Source organism: Schistocerca nitens, chromosome 5 (genome assembly GCF_023898315.1).
Source record: "Schistocerca nitens isolate TAMUIC-IGC-003100 chromosome 5, iqSchNite1.1, whole genome shotgun sequence".
NCBI classification, from domain to species: Eukaryota; Metazoa; Arthropoda; class Insecta; order Orthoptera; family Acrididae; genus Schistocerca; species Schistocerca nitens.
The window spans coordinates 366,116,304-366,143,479 of record NC_064618.1 but is presented as its reverse complement, the minus strand read 5'-3'; the positions used below and the strand labels follow the sequence as shown (position 1 = coordinate 366,143,479).

The 27,176-nt window shown below is 43.6% G+C and overlaps 1 protein-coding gene across 3 annotated transcripts in view; it reads right to left on the bottom strand.

The window, feature by feature from the left end:
• Positions 1 to 27,176, bottom strand: part of LOC126259233 (irregular chiasm C-roughest protein) — a 1,966,280-nt gene that overhangs the window by 1,362,023 nt on the left and 577,081 nt on the right. For all 3 annotated transcript variants that reach the window (XM_049955850.1, XM_049955849.1, XM_049955851.1), the window contains exon 2: positions 20,771 to 20,816. The gene's annotated coding sequence lies outside the window, so the exon portion shown is untranslated. The remainder of the gene's footprint in view (positions 1 to 20,770; positions 20,817 to 27,176) is intronic.

Below are 27,176 nucleotides of genomic sequence, written 5' to 3'. Positions count from 1 at the left end.
GGAATGCTCCGTGCATAAGGCAAAAAGACTGTAGACTTTGGTGGCACCTCGGTATTATCATCACTCATCCGATACACAGTTGTTCCTTCGCACAACACACGTCTAATCTGTCTTCACTACAACCGTTCTGACGAAAGGTGACTTAAGAGGTGGGATAACTCAGCGAACAAACTCTCGGGTCCCAAGATGACATGGGCCCTGTGAACCATGGGACGAAGAATCACTTCAGGCTGAGCTGGTTGGTGACAGCTATCAGCTTCCAGATACAAGTCAGTGTGAATAGGCTTCCTGTATTGTATTTTTTCATCGTACCATCCGCCTTCTTCCTGATCCACACATTAGGGAAGGGAAGACAGTCATCCTTTTCCACCTCCGTCGTGAAACTAATATTCGGGTGGATTGAATAATTAATCGTTCATATTCTCACTCTCATGAGTCCAAACAACGAAAGTTTTCTCTACATACCTGAAAAAACACGCAAGTTTCAAACTAAAGTCTCAGATGCTACTTCTGATTTTGGGTACTAAGGATGCTGCAGAAGTTACCAATTGGCTCTGCATCGCGGCGGAGCGTGATCTTGGCAGGTAGTGGGGTGAGGAGCCAACTTGGGGACGCTACTTTCTCGGGCAGACAACGCTGGCCCGGCAGTGCTTTGTCCCGCCATCACGGCGCGCTATCCTGCTTTTACGACCAAAGTTCGCCCCTTCAGCCTTCCGCGGTGAGACCGGTGACAGAATTAACTTTCGGCGTTCATTTTTCTCACCGAGCCTAATGCCTTAACGACACCATAAACGCGAGAGTGATACAGCCTGGCATTAAACGTGCTGTGGGTCTGCGTAACTCTGCCGGCGCTGCTCCGTAATCGCGTTAGCGGATTCTTGGCCCTGGCTTTCTCTCGAAATCTGCAAATTTGGCGCGCTCATCACTTAGTCTAAACTGACCACCTGTGACGCAGACTTTTTGCGGCAACACGGAAAGGTATTATGACAATACATATCACGTACTTTGTCGGTTGAAGTAAACCATTACAACCTGGCTCAAGGCCAAGTTGCAATGGTTGATTGTTGGAGCGATTAGATTGCTGAGAAATGTATGAAACTAATTGCATAACAAGATTTGAATTTTCTGTGCGTATTAAATGAAATCGTGTGGTACAGCCTCTCATTACTAAGTAGAACTATAATATCCCCTTCTCTGTATAATCTCGCGTTTTATTATGTTCATCTTAAGCTAAGTATTTGTTAACCTCGTTAATTAAGTGCTATGGCAATGCACCACTTAGCTGTCACACTATTGTATTATCCCGTAACTATAATATGCCCTCCCTGTGCAGTTTGTCCCTTGGAATGCAGCTTTGTTACATGTCGAAACGACCAGTCGTGTTTTGACTTAAGCTTTTTTGTATGGTTAATTTTTGGAGAGATATTGTGTAATGAGCAATTACCATTACCCATTGTCCCAATTCGAATTGGATTTGTGAAGGAAAGTATCGAATCGATATCGTCATCATGAGACCAATGGTGGGGCTTAAACTGAATTACTTTGACTACTTATTTCATTTTCAAGTCACCGAGATTTCAGTTTCTCGCCGGTACAGGTATGGCAGGAACGTTTGGAGATCGCAGACAAGTTTGCAGGACAGTCAACATCATTTCGCGCCGCCTCAGGGATATCTTCTAGCTTTACTATCGGGTGCGCATTGCACTCGGTTGAACCACTCTGATCGAAGAATAGTAATATTTCGTTTGCAGGATCATCACTTTAAAATCTAATTTGTACTTAGACTCGTGAACCATCTAAAGAACCTCTAAACTGCAGTAGTTCAAAAGAAAAATGCATTCTTCATGCTACACCTTAAGTTTTTTTACTTAACTTATGCACCCAGACGCTTTTTGCCTTAGTACATAAGTTAAATGAAGATACTTAATGTGCAACATACAAAAGACGTTTTTATTTTGAGCTACTGCCATTTATCTACAGCTCCTGCAAAAAAGGCCACCATAAGAAACCGGTTAATGAACTTCTATTTAAAGCTAACTCTTAAATTCAATCCATGAATTATCAGTTGAAACCAGGAAGGGGTAATATACCACATGAGTCGTCGTTATCACAGCAAATTCAACGCTTTCGAGAAACGAGTTGAAGGTACACGATTGGACTGTTATCGTTGGATAATTGCAGATCTCCGAGTAATCCCATTAATACTGTTTACTGATCAAATTGCTATCACCCATGACGGTATCAATGACACTCTTAACTCCTTTCGGTGGTGCTACGAAAACCTTAGTGAAGACATTTTCAATAACACTCCTCCGTAAATGCGTGGTGTTACGCGAGAGACAAACAGTTGGTTGGGCCTGTTGTGTTACCGCAGCGTCCTTCACGTTCCTTAATCTAGTCTATGGTAACTACGAGTTTCAAGCATTACTGGAAGATGTTTCTTTGTCTACGGCCATGGGTATGTCCTTCCAGCATGACAGGGCCCCTGCATATTATAGTCGTCAGGTGGCGCATTATCTAAACCTAACATTAACTGGAAGATGCATCGGCAAAATGGGCGCGTTTCTTGGCCTCCATTGTCCTCGTACTATTTTCTTCTTGATAAGCACCACAGGAACGATAAATTTGAGGAAAGGCAGCATTTCGACAGGCTCTCTCTTTAAAATGTGTTGTATTCAGCACTACTAGCTTCGTGGCCAATTTTCAAATGCACGTACGAGGTGTGGCTAGAAAAAAACCGGACTAGTACTGGTGAAACAATAAAACGAATGCAATAAGGCTGAAACTCGCGTGGCCTGCCACGTGACTCTCGCTCCGCCTACTGCTCGAGTTTCATCTGCCTCCTGCACTCAGTCTGCCCGTGGCGTCTGTTTTAGGTAGTTGACGTTTTGTCTGTGCGTCGGAAAATGTTGAGTGTACAGAAAGAACAGCGTGTTAACATCAAATTTTGTTTCAAACTAGGAAAATCTGCAAGCGAAACGTTTGTAATGTTACAACAAGTGTACGGCGATGATTGTTTATCGCGAACACAAGTGTTTGAGTGGTTTAAACGATTTAAAGATGGCCGCGAAGACACCAGTGATGACACTCGCAGTGGCAGACCATTGACAGCAAAAACTGATGCAAACATTGAAAAAATCGGTAAACTTGTTCGACAAGATCGCCGTTTAACAATCAGAGCAGTGTCTGAGTTAACAGGAGTTGACAAGGAAAGTGTTAGGCAGATTCTTCATGAAAGTTTCAACATGAACAAAGTGTGTTCAAAAATGGTTCCAAAGTGTCTCACAATTGAACAGAAGGAACGCCGAAGAATGATTTGTTCTGACATCCTGGAAAACATTGAAAGTGATCCCACCTTCTTACAAAATGTTATTACTTGCGATGAATCGTGGTTTTTTACTTACGATCCCGGAACTAAACGCCAATCGATGCATTGGAAAACTCCTGGTTTTCCACGACAAAAAAAAGCACGAATGTCAAAATCGAAATTCAAGGCAATGATGATTGTTTTTTTTTTTTTGACATCAAAGGGATTGTGCACATTGATTGGGTACCAGAGGGACAAACAGTGAATCAGCATTACTACATTAGCGTCCTGGCTACCCTACGTGAGCGAGTACGGAGAAAACGGAACGATTTGTGGAGAAAAAAGTCATGGATCCTTCACCAAGACAATGCCCCAGCTCACAGTGCGTTGTCAGTGAAGACGTTTTTGGTAAAACACAACATTCCCATCTTAGATCATCCACCCTACTCACCTGATTTGGCCCCCTGTGACTTTTTTCTTTTCCCTAAAGTCAAGTCAGCTTTGAAAGGAACTAGATTTGAGACTGTTGAAGCAGTAAAAGAAAAAGCGACGGAAGTAATGTATGGACTTACCGAAAATGATCTGCAGCATTGCTATGAACAGTGGAAAATTCGTATGGAGCGGTGGAGAGACCGAGGAGGAGAGTACATTGAAGGAGATCACATGAAATTGTAAATAATTGTAAATAAATGTTTTTTCCAGCATCAGTCCGGTTTTTTTCTAGCCGCACCTCGTATAACGCATGAGGATACATCGTCATCGTCTCGTCATACAAAAGTCGTAGGACATGCGTAACTGGGAATAGAACGGTCGTTTAAGTGCATGAGCTCGTAATGCGCAGCTACAAAACGCAGCGGCGCACAGTTAAAGAATGCATCAGTTGAAAGGAAATATCTTGAAGCATCAATGAATCGTCAACTTTGATTAGTTGGTTGACTTGGGGGAGAGGACCAAACAGCGAGGTCGTCGGTCCCATCGGAGTAGGGAACGATGGGGAAGGAAGTCGGCCGTGTCCTTTCAAAGGAACCATCCCGGCAGTTGCCTGATGCAATCACGGAAAACCTAAATGAGGATGGCCGGGCGCGGGTCTGAACCGTCGTCCTTCCGAATGCGAGTCCAGCGTGGTAACCACAGTGCCACCTCACTCGGTTCGTCAATTTGTCAACGAAGAAAGAGTTTGGGTGTAAAAATGGATGTAGCTTGCAATAGTCGTGTAGAAATGAAAGATATAAATTATTACTTCTTCCTAATTTACTTCAGCGATCCCCGCTTCATCTAAATTGAGGCTCAGCATTGGTCGTTTCAGATTTTCTATCCTCTCTACCACGTTCAAATTGTGATATTCCACGTCTTGGCTCGTGTGGTGTTACTTTTTCGTTAGTTATTGGACCTTTTTTCATAGTACTCAGCTGAACTATATCGGGGTAAGAAGAAAAGTTTCACTAAATTCTCATTTAGCTCTTGGTACCGATAAAGGACAATTTTGTCAAAAGCTTACGGTTTTATCCGAATTTAACTTGGCATGTTAAGTGACAACATTTTATCCAATGTTGCACTCAAAATTTCAGCATTTTACATTTGATTATCGAAACAAGGGCTAAGAATAAACCAAAATCCTAAAATTTTAGTTTTATTAGGTTGGTGCTTAAGTTCGTAGATTTTTTGTTTTGCTTGTTAATGTTTTGGCTGCTGCAGATTTATTTGGTTCAAATGGCTCTGAGCACTATGGCACTTAACATCTGAGGTCATCAGTCCCCTAGGCTTAGAACTACTTAAACCTAACTAACCTAAGAACATCACACACATCCATGCCCGAGGCAGGATTCGAACCTGCGACCGTAGCAGTCGCGCGGTTCCGGGCTGAAGCGCCTAGAACCGCTCGTCCACCGTGGCTGGCGCAGATTTATTTATCGACTGTCATTTTCATCTGTAGTTCGCTGTTGAGAACTGATTTCACATAATGTCATTTTATTATATGGGCGTAGTGAGTGGAGGTGTGGACGCTAGAAAATGGAGCGACAAGTGGAGAAATCGGAACATATCTGACATATTCTTCTCTTTGAGTTCAGTAGAGGGGCGACAGCAGCGGAGTCAGCCAGAAACATTTGCGCAATGTATGAGGATAATGCCACTGGACAGAGCACGGCAAGAAAATGGTTTCCTCGTTTTAAGGAGCATCGTTTCGATATTACTGATTCTCCACGTTTAGGAAGACCTTCGGGGGTTGATGAAGATAATTTAAACGCACTAATCCACAATGATCCAAGTCAGTGTAATTGAAATCTGGCAAATGTGATGAACTGTGATGATGAACAGTGATCATTCGACAACAGTGCGACATTTGCACGCAGTGGGAAAGGTTCAAAATTCTGGTGTATGGGTACCAAATGTTCTAATCCAAAATCACAAAAATCAGTAGGTACCGTATGTACATTTCTGCTTGCTCGCTATCAACTGGCTCGTGAACAACGCCGACCATTCCCATCCTGGTTACGAGAAATTATGTATTTATGCTAACATAAGGAAAACAAAGGAAGAAATCGTTAAGGCCAAACAAAGCAGCAACCGCTATACAAAGACCTGCGCGTACCCACAAAAGATAATTTTACGCATCTGGTGGAACAGCAACCGTGTGGTGTGTTATGAATTGCTTCACCGAGGTGTAAACATCAGGCTGAAATTTACAGTCAACAACTGAGACGTCTTGCAGACGCAATACAAGAACAACGACAAGGAAGACGGCGTGAAGCTCAAAAATGGCTCTGAGCACTATGAGACTTAACTGCTGAGGTCATCAGTCCCCTAGAACTTAGAACTACTGAAGCCTAACTAACCTAAAGACATCACACACATCCATGCCCGAGGCAGGATTCGAACCTGCGACCGTAGCGGTCGCGCCGTTCCAGACTGTAGCGCCTAGAGCCGCTCGGCCACCCCGGCCGGCGGCGTGAAGCGATGCTACTCCACGATAACATCTGCCCGCGTGCTGCTAGACTGGCAAAAAGTACTATGCATGAGTTGAGTTGGGAAGTCATTTATTCACCTGATCTTACGCCTTCGGATTTTCACCTTCTCCGCTCTCTATCGAGCAACCTTCAAGGAACTTCCTTTTCGGATGAAAATGCGCTCCGAACACGGCTTGACGAGTTCTTCACCTCAAAACCATGTGATTTCTACAGTCGCGGAATCTAAAAGTTACCCCAGCGTTGGCAGACTGTCGAAAATAGTGAAGGAAAATATACAGGGTGTTACAAAAAGGTACGGCCAAACTTTCAGGAAACACGCAAATAAAGAAAACATGTTATGTGGACATGTGTCCGGAAACGCCTAATTTCCATGTTAGAGCTCACTTTAGTTTCGTCAGTATGTTCTTCCACCTACGCTCAATGGAGCACGTTATCATGACTTCATACGGGACACTCTACCTGTGCTGCTAGAACATGTGCCTTTACAAGTACGACACAACATGTGATTCATGCACGATGGAGCTCCTGCACATTTCAGTCGAAGTGTTCGTACGCTTCTCAGCAACAGAGTCGGTGACCGATGGATAGGTAGAGGCGGACCAATTCCATGGCCTCCACGCTCTCCTGACCTCAACCCTCTTGACTTTCATTTATGGGGGCATTTGAAAGCTTTTGTCTACGCAACCCCGGTACCAAATGTAGAGACTCTTCGTGCTCGTATTGTGGACAGCTGTGATACAATACGCCATTCTCCAGGGCTGCATCAGTGTATCAGGGATTCCATGCGACGGAGGGTGGACGCATGTATCCTCGCTAACGGAGGACATTTTGAACATTTCCTGTAAGAAAGTGTTTGAAGTCACGCTGGTACGTTCTGTTGCTGTGTGTTTCCATTCCATGATTAATGTGATTTGAAGAGAAGTAATAAAATGAGCTCTAACATGGAAAGTAAGCGTTTCCGGACACATGTCCATATAACATATTTTCTTTCTTTGTGTGTGAGGAATGTTTCTTGAAAGTTTGGCCGTACCTTTCTGTAACACCCTGTATAACAAATGACTAAAGTCTGTGTTATGTGTGTCTGTTTTGTTTATTAAACTTATGGAAAAACGCTACGAACTTATGCATCAAACTGATATAATAAGAAATTTACGTAGCTGCGTACACAACTCGTCCTATCCATGTGGAACTATAGACTACATCAGATTGCTGTATTATGATGTGGAATACCAGCGAATTGGACATGTTGCTTACGCAGCTTCATAGATCTGAAGCTGATCAATTACGTCCCATCGTAAAAATAAATGTTGAACTGAGACGGAAAAACAGACGATAAATTTTAATATCAACATAACTGCAGAATCATTGGCGACCAATATGTCGGCAATAGTGGAAATCACATTTAATTTGCTCACTGCTGTTGGAAGCGATCCGCGTTGTTTTTATTCGCATCCAAGCATCCAGATTGGACGAGAATGTTCCCGCGAACGATTGCAGCTTTTTAAAATGGACCCAGCGGCCCGTATCGATAGTGGCGACGATAATGGCGCTTCGAGAGTGGTCCCGGATTGGCCGCACGGCTGTCGCGCAGTGTTTGGGGCGCGCGTGGTACGGCTTTACGGGGGCGACAGCCAATCGACGTGATGGAGAGCAGGGCTAACAACCGCCGTCAGCGGCGCTTCATCCGCGCCTGAAAGCTGCAGCCAGCAGGTAAATAAACCGTTTTCTGCCGTAAACATATGCGCGCCAACAGCTCCCCCAAGTTATGCGTACCCGCCGGCCGTAAATACCCGACGCGTTGCAGGAATTTGCGGGACGAGCGCGCTGCCTAAATGATGGGGACGCACCACGCCACAGCCCGCGGCTCAAGTCCGGTGCTCAACATTTCGCAGACTGCTAATGCTGCGCGTGCTACGCAGCTGCTGGCGGTGTGATTGATAAGGGCCACTCGACCTCCAACGGCATACGACGAGCAGCGACCGCAGACACGTACGTCACTGGAGAGTGGGATACGGGACTGCTAGCCTCGCTTAATTAATACGAGGAGCGTTCAGTAAACATTGCAACACTTTTCTTTCACGACCAATTGCAATTTATAAAACGCGGAATTTGTAGTAGGACGTCGTGGAATATTCCCGCTTCAACCCCTGAAGTTGCGTGAAGTTTCGACAGGTGGCGGTTCTATACACAGCCTTCGGATTGTAAGGAGGTGCGTTCCCAGCAGAGAGGTGTCACTGAGTTTCTTTTGGCGGAAAACCAGTGCATCCCAGATATTCATAGGCGATTGCAGAATGAAACGGGGGAAACAAGCGCTCCTAACAGCTCATGTTGTAAGTAGGCTGTTTAGGTTTTTATGTTGGTAACCCCACGTAGCGCTCTGTATGAAAATCACTGGCTATGCTGTGTGAAGTCTGTGGCTGGTTTGCATTTGCTATTGTATTGTTGGGCAGTTGGCTGTTAACAGCGCGTAGCGTTGCGCAGTTGGAGGTGAGCCGCCAGCAGTAGTGAATGTGGGGAGAGAGATGGCGGATTTTTGAGAGCGGATGATCTGGACGTGTGTCCATCAGAGACAGTAAATTTGTAAGACTGGATGTCATGAACTGATATATATATATATATATATATATATATATATATATATATATATATATTATGACTTTTGGACACTATTAAGGTAAATACATTGTTTGTTCTCTATCAAAATCTTTCATTTGCTAACTATGCCTATCAGTAGTTAGTGCTTTCAGTAGTTTGAATCTTTTATTTAGCTGGCAGTACTGGCGCTCGCTGTATCGCAGTAGTTCGAGTAACGAAGATTTTTGTGAGGTAAGTGATTTGTGAAAGGTATAGGTTAATGTTAGTCAGGGCCATTCATTTTTAGGGATTTTTCAAAGTCAGAATGCGTTGCGCTAAAAATATTGTGTGTCAGTTTAGTGTTGATCAGAATAAGTAAAGAGCAAAATGTCTGAGTACGTTCAAATAACATAAGGGGTTAACCAGCATAGTAATTCATAAATTTTTCTAAGGGGACGTTTCAATGTGCCATCTTCGGTTCGCGTTTACCAACTTCCGCCGACAATCTACTCAACGAAACGAGAATAAAGTTCAAAGTCAACAGGAAAAAATTTAAACAGGAAAAACCGCACTCAAAATTTCCACAGAGACAAATGAAATTTATTTGTTTCAGTCAAACCTAATCGAGTCTATCACCTTTTCGTCACACCACCTTCAGCTAGTTAATCGCTCCAAGCTCTCCTGTGAGGCCCATTCCTAACTTACAAGTGCGTTTTCTCTAAACCGCAACATTCACCTTGATAAACGGGAAAATACACAACTGGCCATTAAAATGGCTACACCACGAAGATGACGTGCTACAGACGCGAAATTTAACCGACAGGAAGAAGATGCTGTGATATGCAAATGATTAGCTTTTCAGAGCATTCACACAAGGTTGGCGCCGGTGGCGACACCTACAACGTACTGTCATGAGGAAAGATCCAACCGATATCTCATACAAAAACAGCAGTTGACCGACGTTGCCTTGTGAAACGTTGTTGTGATGCCTCGTGAAAGGAGGAGAAATGCGTACCATCACGTTTCCGACTTTGATAAAGGTCGGATTGTAGCCTATAGCGATTGCGGTTTATCGTATCGCGACATTGCTGCTCGCGTTCGTCGAGATCCAATGACTGTTTGCAGAATATGGAATCGGTGGGTTCAGGAGGGTAATACGGAACGTCGTGCTGGATCCCAACGGTCTCGTATCACTAGCAGTCGAGATGACAGGCATCTTATTCGCATCGCTGTAACGGATCGTGCAGCAACGTCTCCATCCCTGAGTCAACAGATGTAGACGTCTGCAAGACAACAACCATCTGCACGAACAGTTCGACGACGTTTGCAGCAGCATGGACTATCAGCTCGGAGACCATGGCTGCGGTTACCCTTGACGCTGCATCACAGACAGGAGTGCCTGCGATGGTGTACTCAACGACGAACCTGGGTGCACGAATGGCAAAACATCATTTATTCGGATGAATCCAGGTTCTGTTTACAGCATCATGATGGTCGCATCCATGGTTGGCGACATCGTGGTGAACGCACATTAGAAGCGTGTATTCGTCATCGCCATACTGGCGTATCACCCGGAGTGATGGTATGGGCTGCCATTGGTTACACTTCTCGGTCACCTCTTGTTCGCATTGACGGCACTTTGAACAGTGGACGTTACGTTTCAGATGTGTTGCGACCCGTGGCTCTACCCTTCATTCGATCCCTGCGAAACCCTACATTTCAGCAGGATAATGCATCTTCTTGGTGTAGCAGTTTTAATTGCCAGTAGTGTATTCGTGTGGATTGAGGATTTTCGGCCAATCGGACTTACTAGCCACTTACAGGTAATTTCATTAACTGCTTTCCGTACACCATACGCGTCAGTCATTGTAATGCAAAGTAATCGTGACAGGGCATTTCAAAAGTTTATTTACAACAGATTCTTAGAAACCCCTGCTAACTGAAGGAAATCACTCGTCCTTGAGCTGTCCTTGGAGGTCTTCAAAACAATCCGTTTACGAAGACTAGGGAAAGACCAGCCATTCATTTCTCTGTTAGAGAAAACTTCCCGCGCTGTATACCAGAAACTGGCTTTAGCATATAAGACAAGGGCAGGAAACGATATGTTACAAACATAATTTTCGGTAGTTGTACATTTAGAAATCCTGCTTCATCATCAGGACTTCAATCGTTGAGTAAGCACGTTCATTCCACAGAAGAGCAGCATCTTTCGTTACAGGTTAATGTAGTAGGTGGTAAAGCTTGACGAAGAAGCTCAGTCAACTTCGGTGGCAGACGCTGCAAGGGAGGCATTCTGCATCACGTTATGGTCTACTGTGCAAGTTCCCAGCGCCGACATTCCTAGAACAGCCAATCAACATATTGCTTCCTCCTGAGTTTATCTCGCGAAAAGACCATAAGATAAAATTACAGAGATTCAAAACGGAGGCTTACCATCAATCGTTCTTTCCCCGAGTTGTATGCGTCTGGAACAGAAAAATGGGATACTGGAACTGAAAGTATCCTCCACCACACACCGTAATATGGCTTGCAGAGTGTAGTGTAGATTCAATTATAGGTGTAGATCTCGATGTTAACACACCAGTGTAAATTGTTGGAGTTACTTCGTTGTGATGTTTCATACAAAAGAAAGCAACATAATTCGGAGATGTGTGTTTTTGGTGTGTCGACATTTCAATGAAAGTCCTTATAGAACAATTATTAGTGAGGGAATAAGTGAATACAGAATGGGTGGAAACAATATTTGAAAAGAATGAGAGATCCTAGACAACAACGCTGAAAGATGGTGACGCAGGTCGACAAAGATACGATGAATATAAACTTCGCGAAAAGAGAGAAGGCTTACGCCTAATCAATGGACATAAGACGCTGACGACGGTAAAACTAGTTATTGCAAATATAACCTCATCTTTCGCAAACAGAAAGCACTGCGTATTGTTGTACGAAATATGAAGTATTCAGTGAAAAGAATCTCGGGCAGCTGTCTTCGAACGATATGACACAGGACACGCAAAGCATCTGCAACGAAATTACTTCTTCTGGCGTAAGGGCCAAAGCAGCCGTAATAACGTATATATACTGCAGTAGTCAAGGGCGAAGATAGGAGGGACGGAAAGAAAGAAGTTATTTCGTACGGAGCCCTGGAGGGTCTGCAGATGCGGCGTATCATCACAAATTTGGGGCAGAAGCACGAGCGCTGCTGGGGACGGTCTCGTGCTGTCAGGAGCCTGGCCGCCTAATGAAATCCTAAACTGCAGACAAGGTAGAGGACAAATTATTCGTGGCGCGGATGGCGGCAGCCGCAGCGTTGTCTTCGGCTAATACCGAGGGCTCTTGTTTCCGCAGTGTCTGCGCCGAGGCGCGGCCCGGCCGGGAACTGAGGATCAGCCGGGACTGGGATGACGCGCAAATGGGGGTGCGGCGGGAGCAAGCGGCGGATGAAAGGGAGGGCCAGAGGAAAAAGAAAGGACGCCGGCGGAGAGGAGTCATTGGTGGCTGAAATAGCGGGCGGCAGGTAGCTGCGAGAACGCGGGTTTGGCCCGACATCACAGTCTCATGTGAGAGAGACAAGAGTAGCTACGGGATTCCAAGGCCATCCCAGTATACGAGGGGGATTCAAATGAAAACCTTAAGAGTTCCACAAAATTTCTAAAACTTGTATGATGGTGTCGGTAGGTGGCAGTGGTGTTCCTTCAGTTTCATAAAGTGAGCGACAGGTGGCAAAGTGATGGTATAACGCAGGGGAAGGCAGCAGCGTCCGTAACAAGATGGCCGCCCCACTGTTAACAAGCACTATGATCGAGCAGCGATGTGTGACGCGATTTTTTTTTTTTTGTAGTGAAGGTATCAAACCAATCGAAATTCATCGCAGAATGACAGAGAAGTACGGTGATTGTTGTTTCTCGTTGCAGAAAGTGTACGCATGGTGTAGGAAGTTTAATGTGGTGTAACATCTGTGCCGGCCGGAGTGGCCGAGCGGTTCTAGGCACTTCAGTCTGGAACCGCGCGACCACTACGGTCGCAGTTTCAAATCCTGCCTCGGGCATGGATGTGTTTGATGTCCTTAGGTTAGTTAGGTTTAAGTAGTTCTAAGTTCTGGGGGACTGATGACATCAGATGTTAAGTCCCATAGTGCTCAGAGCCATTTGTAACTTCTGTGGGGGACGCCCCAAGATCTGGACAGCCTCACCACGTAATGGCGGACGAGAACACTGCATTACTGGAGGAGCTTCTAAAGGAGAACATATGCGTAACTCTGAAAGGAATAGTCACAATTTTCAATACTAGTATTGGTTCAGTGCAGAATACTGTTTGTAATTTACTACATTTCAATAAGGTGTCTGCAAGATGGATGCCAGGTCAGTTAACTGCCGAACTGAAAGACCATCATATCGATGTCTGTGAAGAAAAAAAATGGTTCAAATGGCTCTGAGAAATATGGGACTTAACATCTGAGGTCATAAGTTCCCTAGAACTTAGAACTACTTAAACCTAACTAACCTAAGGACACCACACACAGCCATGCCCGAGGCAGGATTTGAATCTGCTACCGAAGCGGTCGCGCGGTTCCAGACTGAAGCGCCTAGAACCGCTCGGCCACATAGTCCGGCTGCCTGTGAAGAACTTTTACATAATTTAGACGTCGAAGGTGATGAATTTCTGGGAAAAACTGTTACAGACTATGAGACTTGGGACCGCTGTCACCAAACAGAAACGAAAAGATCGAGCAAGGAATGGTGCCACAGCTCATTGCCGAAACCAAAAACATTCCTCACTCAAGCATCTGCTGGTAAGATCATGCCTTTTCTCTTCCAGGATGCAAATGGAGAAATTTTGGAGCAAAAAATGGCTCTGAGCACTATGGGACGTAACATCTATGGTCATCAGTCCCCTAGAACTTAGAACTACTTAAACCTAACTAGTCTAAGGACAGCACACAACACCCAGTCATCACGAGGCAGAGAAAATCCCTGACCCCGCCGGGAATCGAACCCGGGAACCCGGGCGCGGGAAGCGAGAACGCTACCGCACGACCACGAGATGCGGAGATTTTGGAGCATTACATGGATAAGGGCGTGACAGTAACTGGTACTTCTTATTCAGACATGCTGAAATATCAACTTTGTCCAACAATTAGGACTTCTGAATCCAGCATGACAACGAACGACGGCATGCAGCCCATAAGACAATTGAGATTATTCAGGAAATGAAATATGAATGTCTGGTACATCATCCTTATTCACCAGACCTCGCTCCTAATGGCTTTCATCTGGTCGGTGCACTCAACGAAGCAATGAATGTGGAAATGGAGTCCTACACAGAAATGAAGTACAGTACAGACAGGCAGGGAGTGAGACTGTGGAGAACACACGGCTTGGCACCATCCACATATGCTGATGAGCTAAAACATTATGACCACTGGCCACCGCGAGACTGAATGCCACGCGCTGCTCTTTCAGGCACGTGAAACAGTAAGGAAAGTATATAAGTGGAGCTGTGACGAATGGGGATCACCGTTCGACAACGTCGAGTTAGTGATGCAGAAGCCTGAACAGGCTAGCACGAGTGTGGTGTAGACCAGTCACCAGCCAGTGCGTCACCATCGGTTGCTACAACTGTGACAAGCCATATTACGCTACACTTACTTAATTGAAGGGGGACCGGGGGGGGGGGGGGGGGAGAAAGGAAAGGCAAAGGCAAGAAACTGATGACATCAGCTATATCGGGACTTGGTGCGGAATCAGCGCCAACGAGTGAAAATGCGTGACAGGACGGGACCCGAACCCGGGATCTCCTGTTTATGAGGTAGCTGTGTTCTTCAATGCACCATCGTAACACAGTGTTTATAGCAAATGCTCGGACTATCAAGTACGCTTCTCGGTCCCTGTCCATATCCTCTATGCTCGCTTATTTTAGATTCTCGCTGGAGGTAGAACGTAAATCTGTATTCGCACTGAGTTTTTGGATGCATTACCCATATATGTGACACGTCCGAAAGAATAGACATCACACATTCTTACACTACGCTTGTCTGCACCTTTCCGGAGAATTTCTGGACTGTGTGGGATCCTTACCAAATAGGACTGATGGAAGACGTTGAAAATGTCGAAAGAAAGACAGCTCGTTTTGTTTTATCTCGAGGTAGGGGAGAGAATGCCATGCATTTGATAAAAGTGTATGTGTGGCAATAACTACAACAAAGATGTTTGTCAGTGTGGCGAGATATTTTAACGACATTTCAATCACCAAGTTTCTACTACAAGAGAGGCAATATTTTGTTAACTACAGGTGAAGAAACTATCTTCATGTAAAAGTAACAGAAGTGAAGTGAGAGTTCACAAAGAAAGGTTTAGGTATTCATTTACCCACTTGCAATTTAAGAGTGGGACAGTAGAGAAATATAGTAGTTCTATGAATCCTCTGCCAAGCACTTAGGTGTGAACTGCAGGGTTGTCATGTTGATGCAGGTGTATATGAAGCACCACGTAAGCTGACCGCACGCTGGATCCCGCGTATGATTCTTGCAACATGTTAGCAGCAAATCCCGCAAACATGCACTGTTCAACTCCTTTTCCTCCAGAGATAGAATTCCCGTGACGTCGTTTCTTACCAGCGAAGCATTAGTCAGTCTTTGGATATATAATTATGTTGCCTTAGACGCTCTACGTAGTTCGACACTTAATCTCTCTTCAGGCCCCGACGATACTCCTATTAATATGAACTGTTAATACCCACATTTATCCATTAGCTTTCAGATCACGTGCACATTCTGCATGGAATTAATGGACACTTCTACACCGTTCGTATCAGAACTGAAGGAGTGATTTGGGTAACTGCGTTGGAGGGCTTCCATACTCGCCTCTTTGAAGTCGTTAGATTATCCTGTATGGTGACAACTGATTACCAACGTTTACTCTGTTCACTTGTACCAACACGGGGCACGCAGCGTGTGTTGAAGACATTTTTTACCTCTCAGTAATAGCAATACCACGTCTGTTGCGGGATCGAAGACTAGCAAGTTTATATACTCCGAAGACTAACTTCGCGTAAACCATTTCTCAGTAAAACTTCTTCCGTTGTAATGTATACTAAACTTGAATATTGTCATAGAATATTCTTGCGGTAGGTCGTAGCATATTTTTTGTTTGTCCTTAGTAACAGTGCAGCCTGTGTAGTTCTGTACTTTCACGAAAGTAAATTGTGAAGCTGACCTGGATACTTTCAGTTTCAAATGTTTTGAACTAACTCTGCAATGCTGGAGAAGCTACTGGAGTCAGTCTGTGAGCGATGTGTAATAAGAGCAGCATTTCACGGAATTTTGCTTACGTAGCTGTGTCTTCTAATGAGGAAGAAATAGGAAACAGCTTCCTCATTAACGTGAGTAAAGGTCGAGTATGACTTTAACGGTGTAATCAAAGTAGCCGGCTTTCGTAACAGTTTCTCATCAGCAGAGCACATGTCTGACTCACTTCTCGTGTTATAAGGTCACCAGCTTAGTCCCTTAATATTAATTATGGAATGTTGCAGTAATTGAAAACAGTAGGGAGTTCTTCGATTCTGAAGAGTGAAATCAGCTGGATTTTATTAAAATTTGTCAGTTTAAACACAGGATGTTAAGAAGAGTTTTTTTCCCCTGGTTCTTAGTACAATAGTGCACTGTGCAATATTCGCTGTAGGTTCACTGCGACTGAAACCATTGCATCAAATTAAATCCCGTTTAAATTACAGCAGATAACGGTACGCTAGATCTACCTATGTAGATCTGCAGCTGCTGAGACACACTTTCCAGAATCTGATGGTAACTTTTGTTATCGTCACGCGCGCGCTTCACACTGTGGCGGTACACTTCACCTGCCCAAAACTCCCACTAGCAGGTGGAACCCAACTGAGGTGATGCCATACCGTGGTGTCTTGGAAGCTGGTCCGGGCGGAGGTTCGAGTCCTCCCTCGGGCAAGGGTGTGTGTGTTGTCCTTAGCATAATTTAGGTTAAGTAGTGTGTCAGATTAGGGACTGGTGACCTTAGCAGTTACGTCCCATACGATTCCACACACATTTGATCAGTTTTTTGTCTTGGAAGCATTTGATTCTATCCCACGAACAGACGTGAATCATCTAGTTATTTTGAACACCAATTAATCAAGTTTATGAGGGCCGTAGGTAAACAAGTAGATCAGAACAGTGATCATAACAATAGGAACAGCCCAAATTTGTCTCATTAACTGACATATATTCTATATTTAAGATTTACGAACAAATATGAAATCGAATATTAAGCATTAGATCCCGGATGAAACAGTGCACTAGTATTCAATATCAGGTTTCTCATGTGATCAAACGTCTATTGAAATAAAAGTTACAAAGTAATATCAAGCAAACAATTAAAGCATAGAGACGGGCAAAGGAGAGAATTACTAGTAATGGGGAGCAACAGAGGATTTTTGTAAGGACTGTAGCCAAATCTGGAAGTGAAACATGGACGATAAACTGTTTACACAAGAAGAACGCAGAAGCTTTTAAAATCTGGCGCTACAAAAAATGCTGTGAAAATTAGATGGATAGATCATGTAACTAACGTAAAGGTACTGAACAGCACTGCGGAGAAAAGAAATCTGTGTCGCAACCTGATTTTAAGAACGGATCGGTTTATAGGACACATCCTGAGACGTCAAGGGAACACTAATTTAGTACTGGAGGAAAGTGTGGGGAAAAAATCATAGATGGAGGCCAAGAGGTGAACACAGTAAGCAGATTCAGAAGGATGTAAGTGTAATTAGTTATTCGGAGATGGAGAGGGCTGCACAGAGTAGAGTAACATGGTGAGCGGCATCAAACCAGTCTTCGGGCGGAAGACCACAACAGCAACAACATGACTTAATTTTGTAAGAAAATAAATGTAGTACGACAACATGTATGTTAAGGATCCACAGATCAGTACTCACTAGAAAGCTCAAACTTGGGCAATATTTCAACTTCTATTATATTTTTTTCTACAGATGAAACGGTAAACAGTCTGAATATTAAATTACCTACCTAATACCACAAACCAGTTTTAGTCAATCATTTTGATACGGCAGAATAGTCTGAATCTGCCTGTAGTAATTGCTATCTTTTTCATGAAACAACTGGTGAAGGAAGTTTATAGAGCTAATCCTCCTTCCTCGCACAACTTAATGCATGCTACCGTATAAAAAAGGAATGTGGTAAGTGGATACAGCTGTATATTCAAATAGTAAAACTATTCGTTTCTCCCGCCCAGCGAAGGAATGTAGCTGAACATCAGCACAAAAGAGGAACCAAGTGGTGCCAATAAAATAATCACTTCACACGTGTGATCCACCCGCGCTCAACGTGTCACTTGCCTACGAACTCGTCACTGCCACTCAGGCGAACGTGTTTGGAATCAATTAACAGCCCACTCATTACCCAAGCAAATGATCCATTATCGGTTTTCACGCGAGTGGAAACAGTTTAAGCACAGTACTAGAAGAGGACCACGGGGGGATGGCGAATTGGGTTTAACAACGAAATGCTCTCATCGAATGACAAATATTACGTTAACCAATTGTGAAACTAACTCAAATTTTCAAACACAGACTTAATATTGTCCTCTTCAGAACATTAGAAAAAATACATTAGCAAATTCTTTTTACGAGGAGTATTTATATCAAATCTAAGAACAAAATGACTACTGTTACAAGTGAATGCGTAAGAAAATTCTAGCTTCTTGTAACGTCTGCCGATGTAGGTTATGGGAAAACGTCATTCACGGAAAGTTTAGCTACTTAATGTAAGGTTGCACTTTTCAATTACCTCAACACGATCAGTACGAATGAAACACGATGACTCAAATGAGTGACTCAGTCAATCACTGATCACCCACCTTGCGAATTTGTTTTGAAGGCCGTGGTTGATTTAACCATTCGGCAACTAGAGTATTTAGCGACTGTGTTCCCGGTGCTTTATAGATCTAAATTCATCGGGTACGCAAACGATTTCCGTTATTGCTACCACACTGAGTCCTTATTAGTAAGAGAATTTGACATTTCTACGGTTCGATGTTCTGGTACTGAAAAAATTACTGAACCGGACGCCATTGTTACGTCCTGAAAATAAAAATTTCTTCCTGAAGAAACAAAAAGTCTTGATTTTTTTTTATTGGGCCTCCTTCCTCCCTTTTCCTCTCCAAAAATGCTGCCATCCTCTAGTGTCGACGCAGCACGTAAAGCAGGGTGCTGTTAGTAGCAAGACTTATTGCCATAAACCGAAAATAAAAGTGGAGGCATACTCTGCTATGCCTCAGGGGGCGACGACACACTACTCAGAAACACACCTCCCTATGCAGGTGTGAAGCAAGTGATGAGTTTTGAAACTAAAAGGAAATAAATAAGGACAGAAATGAAGGCAAAATAAAAACAGGGACGGCAGCACACTCAAATGAAAACGAAACTGGCGAGATAATCCCATAGCCCATAGAATTAACGAAGTAATAATTCTCTAAGATAGATTACGTGTTTTCCAATTTTCCAATAATTTTTCATACAAGGTTCACACAATTTCCATGTTACCAATTTCCATGTTACCAATTTCCATATTTTGAGTCTACTCTAGTGATGCCCAGAAGGCCAATGTCAAATCTGGGGTATAGGCAAGTCAGGGGTAGTTTGAAAGTCCGAGTGACAAAGATCCAGGGGTAAACTCAGGCAATTATTGTACGAGGTGCCTTAGTCAGCCCGGAACACCTTTTGATAACCATGAACCATTGCAACTTTAAGAAATCTTGCAAAGGTAATGGTATATTTCCGGTCAGATTCCGCCAGGCGATGCTGGCTCCAAAGGTAGTCCATGAAAGAGACAGCATCGGTGAGGGAAAGGTCATAGATCGTGAAAATGGTGTGGCCCAAGAGCCACACCATTGCGTTACGTCGTGTTCGGGGGTTGGTCTGAATATCAGGGGTAAGGAACCAGTCGATGGACACATTTTCTGGTATCGTCCCACCGATCAGCACTAATAGTACACGTGCAAGGTCCCACACTTCTGTGACGTGAGGGCATAAGAGACGATGCTCTCTGGTGTCTACGTCACCACATCGGCCGCAAGCAGCCGAGAGCCGTAGGCGGATGGCCGCCAGGCGATGATTAGTGGGTATTAAATTGTTTACGACACGATACCATAGCGCTGAAACTTCCGTGGGAAGGGCTGGGTGGTTGATATTAGCCCAAGCTTGGTGCCAGATGACCGACGGTCGTCTGTCCTCCAATTTATGTGGTGTGGGCTGGCCTCGAAGTGCCTGGTAAAGGCGCTTCGACGTGCGTACCTTGTCAGTGGCCACTGTTAGGACGTAACTTTGATTGAGATAATAGTCCTTGACTGTCGTCATCCGGAACGGAATATGTGTCAAACATACTGGTGCACGCGCCGATTGTGGGCGATAACGGTCGAAAAGAACCGCTGTTGTCCCACCCGGGTCAGTTTCACGCAAAGTGGCGATACGGTGAATCAGGAGGGCCGCACATTTGCGGGGAAAGTCAATGAGTCCAAGGCCACCATCGACCTTTGGCAGTGTACAAGTCTGAGCATCAACTTTGAATAGTGCATGCCGCCACAAGAGCCAATACACTGTTTGTGAGATGGCTCTGCCGGTTTGTTTCGGTAGCGTAAGGAGTTGTGCTACATACCGTGCCCGTGATAGGATGTAAGTATTAATCAGTTGGATTCGTTGATGCTTGATCCGTACAATGTGTACTAACAGGTGACCTTATGAATTCCTGAGGAAATTTTGCAATTACTTCCATAATAAACTATCAGTCAGTTCAGTAGACTTGATTTTTAATCAACAAAAACTTAGATATGTAATGCGAATATAGTGAACAGTTGTTTGTTTATCAGAATAACAATTTTGTCGTATGTGCTGCGAAGCTTACCTTGTGAAAACGTTGTCGTATCGTTGGTCGTCTGCAGTAGCGGTGCCTGCAACAACAAACGGTGTCATAAATGACATTATCTCACGATAAAAGTATATAATCAATTAAACGAAAAACAATAAGATTATGCAACATGAGTAACATTGGGATTTTATTCAGCTGCTTTTTTCGTACAGAAAGACAAATAAACAAATATCTGTATCATGTGCAGAAACACCGCTGTGAAATATTCTAGGAGCTATGAGAAAAACTAGAGGAATCAAAATTTTGAAGATGACTATCTTTAATTACGAAACACTTGTTTATTAAGGTGTTATTAGGAACCGTTACTAAATTAGAATTAATAATAATTTGTCACTGTCATTATACTTGGGCTGGTTTCACGCTGTTGCGCATTTCATACAGCTGTGAGCCAATCATAACATATCTGTGTATCTGATACGTGCAGTCACGTGTGTAATCTTTGACTTACCTTCTATCCACCTCATCCCCAGTTTTTCCAGGTTAACCAGCTTGTTTGAAAGGCATTTGATATGGAACATTCAGTCCGTGCACTGTGCGCCACGTGACAGTAAAAATATTCCTTTATTTTAACGGAAGTCACAGAGTGGATTTCAATACGACTGAGAGATGTTTTGGCACGTTATAAAACCAGTAAATGAAATACTAAATGATAAATTGGTTAACAATTCGAACTGGTGCACTTTTCAATTGTTTTTCTAGTACACTCTCAAAAGAAGTCTAGATTCGTCATTCCATTTCAGATACCTGAAAAATTAATCTTGACGTTGCTGCAGGTTGTGATTATAATTATAGAAGTAACCTTTGTAAAACTGTATCATCTACGTCGTATCCGGTATCTATATTTTCATTTGACAAGTAGAACTTTCCGTTCATAGTTAGCACTGTGCGATTCGAAAAGGTGTACCATAGCGAGACACAGGTCGGACAGATTTCTTTTCCCATTCCTGTGTAACGGAACTTATAATGCATCTGTAAAGACCGTGAGGTCAACGAGTCGTTCGATGCCAACCTTCCTTCGTTTCCTTTGAAGTATGTTACGCTTAAAGCAATGTCAGACATCCAACGTGCAAAGTGTGGTGTTCGTGACGCCTTCTCCGAGAACCTAATCCAGAATATGGCACGTGAACTCGGGAAGCGATCCGATTTCATGTGACATTCGCCCCTCCGTCCGAGTCAGCGTAAAATCCCAGGAACGCGAATGGCTGTTTGCTATTATCAGCCAGGAAGACGCTGCGTCAAATTCAACATACAAGTAGTACTCGTAATTTATTCTGTCTGAAGACACAGATTATACACAGGAGTCGAAAAACTTCTAGTATCTTCCTTTACAGTATAATGTTGCATAGGTATACGGTCACTGGTGTTTCTGTTATGATGACGCATTCTTCGAGGTGTGACAAAAAAACTCTGTTACACGAGTTAGTTGTGGACGTATAGGTAAATATACAGTAGTCTGATGATTTTTCAATGAAATAATTCCGCTTTTTGCTGTTACAACATTGTGATCCATTTACCACGCCCGCTGCCTGAAATTCAAACTCGAGTGCTTATATCATTATTTCACCAGCTTTATAGTGCGTATGGTACATGGAACAGCAGGTAAATTCACACCATCACATGCAACTGCTGTTACGCGCCAAGTATAGCTTTATATTACTGAGTAGGTTACAACATCCCACAATGCATGAAAATGACCACCTGTCGAAACTGCAACCGCAATCAGTAAAAGCTTAGCAGCCAAAAGCGGAATGATTTTATTTGAACGGTAGTTATATAGTATGAATCCGAACTTCACTGAGAAAAACACGGAGGTTCCTAAGGAATATTTTCTGAGTATTTTGGTATAAGGGATCTATGGGCTCCGCTGGCACATTTCAGACTATTTATGTAACTATAATTTATTCGGTTTGTTACTACAGCTGCTTCTGTTTATGTGAAAAATAACTTGAAAACGGTGAAAAAGAATGTAATACGCAATCAGCAAAAAATGCAACACAAAACACAGAATAACTCAAGAACTCCAAGACCAGACGTGTACAGTTCTGTTATAATGTGTTCAATCTGCAGTATTGCTGTTCCCTCACGAGTATTGTTCAACATGATCAAGACAGAATGTACAGCGACGCATCACCGACTGTCTTACACATTCAAGAATCCCAGATGTTTGGCGAACTACTTCCATGGCTCAGACAATCTTGGCAAGAAAGTCCAGATGAGTACTGATCGGTATCTCGTAAATTAGGCTCTTCACATGCCCCGAGAAGAAGTAGTCCATTAATAACAGGTGTGGCACCCGAACTGATCGCAGAAATAAACCACCGCGACCCAGCTATTGCTCAATCGAAATAGAATTACTCTGTCGCGACTGCAGTGAGACTGGGCACCACGGGTCACTTATGCCAAAATACGCAGAAAATGCTGCTGAACAACTACCGAAATTTTGTTTGTAGTGACGTATATTGTAAAATTCTGGCATTCTGCATTTCCTTGAGTCAGCTTTTTAAATATTAAGTTTGATAGATTAAGATATTTTCTCGACTTGTAGCTGATATACAAAACCGTTGAGGGTTACTTTTCCCAGTCCGTCAGGAGCTTCAGCGGCGCTTGTAGCAGGTCTGTGGCATGATGCGTGGCTCGGTGTGTGAGACAAATATCTTACACGCTCACATACTGGGAGGTGATGGTCCAGAAAGCAGTGCCAATCAGTCGTAACTTTTCCTGCATACGTCAGCAATAGTGACTTATCTGGGACATAGTAAATGTCACTAGTAGGGTATCAGCAACTTTTGTGGCATAAATACAATGAAGCAAATTCTGAGTTTTAATAAACAAATCATGAAACTGAGTCACTCCGAGAGTGTACGAAGAAGCACGAAACAGGACGATGTTATGTAGCAGATTCTGTAGCGTGTCAGGTCAGTGAGGCGACGCTAATCACTATATAGACGCGTTCTCCGTGTTGTCTATGATCTTACCATTTTTCGTTTTCGGTTCGATCATATCACAAGCGTACTTTCGTATAAAATTCGCGGTGTTTACTTACAATGAACTCACCGTATTTTTATCTCTGTTTTTCATTTATTAATGGCACCTACCAGAAATCATGTCACAAGCCATACGTTATCAGTTTACCGCTCGATAGCGCTAAAGAATACAAAGGACATATCAGAAGAACTGCAACGTGAAACAGTTAAAAGATTCCCTAAATGCTGCGTCGCTCAGGGATACAGTTCCGACCGGTGTATCCGTAGAACAGCAAGGACACTGCTTACGGCCGAAGCGTCTGCTTCTAATAAGCGATGTTAGGCGCGAGAGGGATGTTGCGGGTGGAGTTCGAGTTCACCCAGCACATTGTATAATCACACTTGTCATCCGTCTAGTCGTTTCAGACCCATCTCGGTCTCATGGTTCTCCGACGGAGGGGGGGAGGGGGGGGGTGAGTCCCATGGGGGTAATATGTTTATATTTTTCTGAATATTAATTAAAAAACAACAGAATATCTTAGTAATGATCTGGATGAATTGTACGTAGATGAGAAAAACAAAATTTGTCAATAGTTATTGATAGCTGTGGTCCATTTTAGAAAAAGAGAGAAATTCGAATTTAGAAAATAATGCAAGAATTAATAAAGCAAGCAAGGGTCATTGGGATCTCAGTTCAATCTTATGGGTCGATATTATAGAATATTCGGGTCGATATAACAGAATACAGTCCTGTGTTGGGCAGAGACTTGGACATCTAATCAGAGACGTAGAAAAAACTGTTAGAGACGGACGACTAGAGAAGATCAGGAAGAATATCAAGGAAACACCACGTGACGAATACCGAAGTGATGAAGGTAATGGAAGTAAAGGAAGAACACGTGATGTGTTGGATCGAAGAAAAATACAGTCGTACAGTTATAAAAGAAGAATGGATGAAAGAAGAATACTAAATCTGACACTCGATTGCGAAACTGAGGGAAGATGAAGAAATGAACAATCGACGACTACCTGGCTCCAAAAGTACAGAAAACAATGAGAAACTTAGTTGGAGATGACGAGAATGCAAAAGATTGATGTACCTGGCGGGACATCTTGAAGAGAGAGCGTTGAATACATGTGTAACACTCATTGTAATAAGTCCTATGTGTATTTTTATGTCGGACAGAAACCTCTGTTTTGAGTAATGTTTCACTAAATAAATTTGTATATTTCTACGTATATTAATATCCAAATTTTTCGTCTAACTTTCGGACTTTAATAAAATAGCATGAAAACGTTGGTCCTCTAAAAAGACAAGAATTTCTAGAAGATTACAAGCACAACGTTAAGTAAGACTAAAAAGAAAGGGAAACATCTCCAGCTAAGAAAAATAAACAAAGCCTAGCTTTACTAAAAATAGGGTGTTCCAAAATTACACTGACAGACTTCGAGAGGATCTTCAAATGGTTCAAATGGCTCTGAGCACTATGGGACTTAACTTCTGAGGTCATCAGTCCTCTAGAACTTAGAACTACTGAAACCTAATTAACCTAAGGACATCACACACATCCATGCCCGAGGCAGGATTCGAACCTGCGACCGTAGCGGTCGCGCGGTTCCAGACTGAAGCGGCTAGAACCGCTTGGTCACACCGGTGGGCGCAGTCGTAATGCTAGGTGATATACTGATAATGCTGACTTATGATTTCACGTCGTGTAAATCACACACATGTGCCATTAAAAAAACGTTATCTCTTGTAAGAAGTGATGTTTGTTTACTTGTCCGGTCTGTTCATCCCTGCCCATTGTATGAATCCCTAATATAGGAACCGCGCGACTGCTACGGTGGCAGGTTCGAATCCTGCCTCGGGCATGGATGTGTGTGATGTCCTTAGGTTAGTTAGGTTTAAGTAGTTCTAAGTTCTAGGGGACTGATGACCTCAGATGTTAAGTCCCATAGTGCTCAGAGCCATTTGAACCATTTTTTTGGCAGAGAAATAAGCCTTGGACCACGACATACTGCTCATGACAGAAAAAGCACCGTATTGTCGATATGTTGCTATTGCTGTTCTTAAATCAGTTGCATGACATGCAACATTTTTCGCATATTGCTGTACTTACATCAGTTGCATGACATGCAACATTTTTCGCACGAATGTTTTTCAAAGTTTACGTTTCCGTGTATTGCAAATTCATGGAAGGTATGTTAAAGCGATGTACTGAGCACTGGTCTAAGCATATTATGATTCTATTGAAACATTTTAATTTTCATTTTCTTATTATTAAAATCCGAACCATCTCCGGCATGTTAAAAGTGGCGGTGACGGCAGCTCTGATTACCTGCCTGGTGCCACAAAGTAGCAGTTAAAGAAGTGAAGCAAGAAATAAAATTAAGAATCTGACTGTGCCAAAATTAACCGAACCGAGTAAAGTCCCAATGCTGACAGACGGTAGCGGACTTGCCGAGTAGTTCTGTACAAATACGGTAAAGTTTGCGTTCGGCCCAGGGGCAGCGCAGCGCGGCTCTGCTCCATTCGGCTTCCGGCGTGCCGTTCTGTTTCCGGCGGCCGTTCCTATTTGTTTCCATTTTTCGTCCGTGGCGCGCTGACCGCGACTTTGTCGTGGAGCGGGAGCGTACGGCGGCGCCTACGAGGGCGGGATGAACAGACCGAGAACGGACGGCAGCCCGGGGGACGCCGGCCTCAATGGCGTCCGGATGACAAACGGCCAGCGCGGCGCCAACCTCCTGTTGAGACTCGCCGGCGCTCCGGGCATCGCCGGAAACGGCGCGCTAACGCGGTTAACGGGCTGAGTGCTACAGACAAATTTTGGTAAACATATCAGCTGCACATGGGTACTTTTAAATCTGTCGTGAGATTTAAACATTTACCCATGTACTCCACAACGCACAGTGGTGTGTGACTGTGTGTGCAGAGGATTCCAGATTCATTTCTCCCAGTTCCTATTCCACTCGACGAAGTCTCGCTAAAAGACTGCGACATCCTTTTGTGGGAGCCGGAATTTCTGTACTTTTTGCGTCGTGGTCGCTACGCGAAGAGATATGTTAGAGGTAGTCGTACGTCTACTGAAACATGCAGTCTCGGAATTTTGTAAGTTTCGCCGCGACGCAGAAAAGGCTCACTCTATAATGTTCTTCTGGAGGCGTCGACGGCCTCTGTGACGCAGTCATGCTGACTCAGCAAATCCATGTTGAGTCGTGCAGTTCTTTTTCGCATGTTTTCTCGCACTCTTCCGCTAATTCACTTTGGTAAGGTTTCAGTACAGGCAAGACAATAATCAAGAATCACCGAAAGGATCATTTTACAAACGACAACTTTTGTACGTGAATTATATTTTCCTAGCGTTCTTCCAACAAATCTGGCATCTTCTGTCCTGGCGGCTGGATTTATGTCTTATATG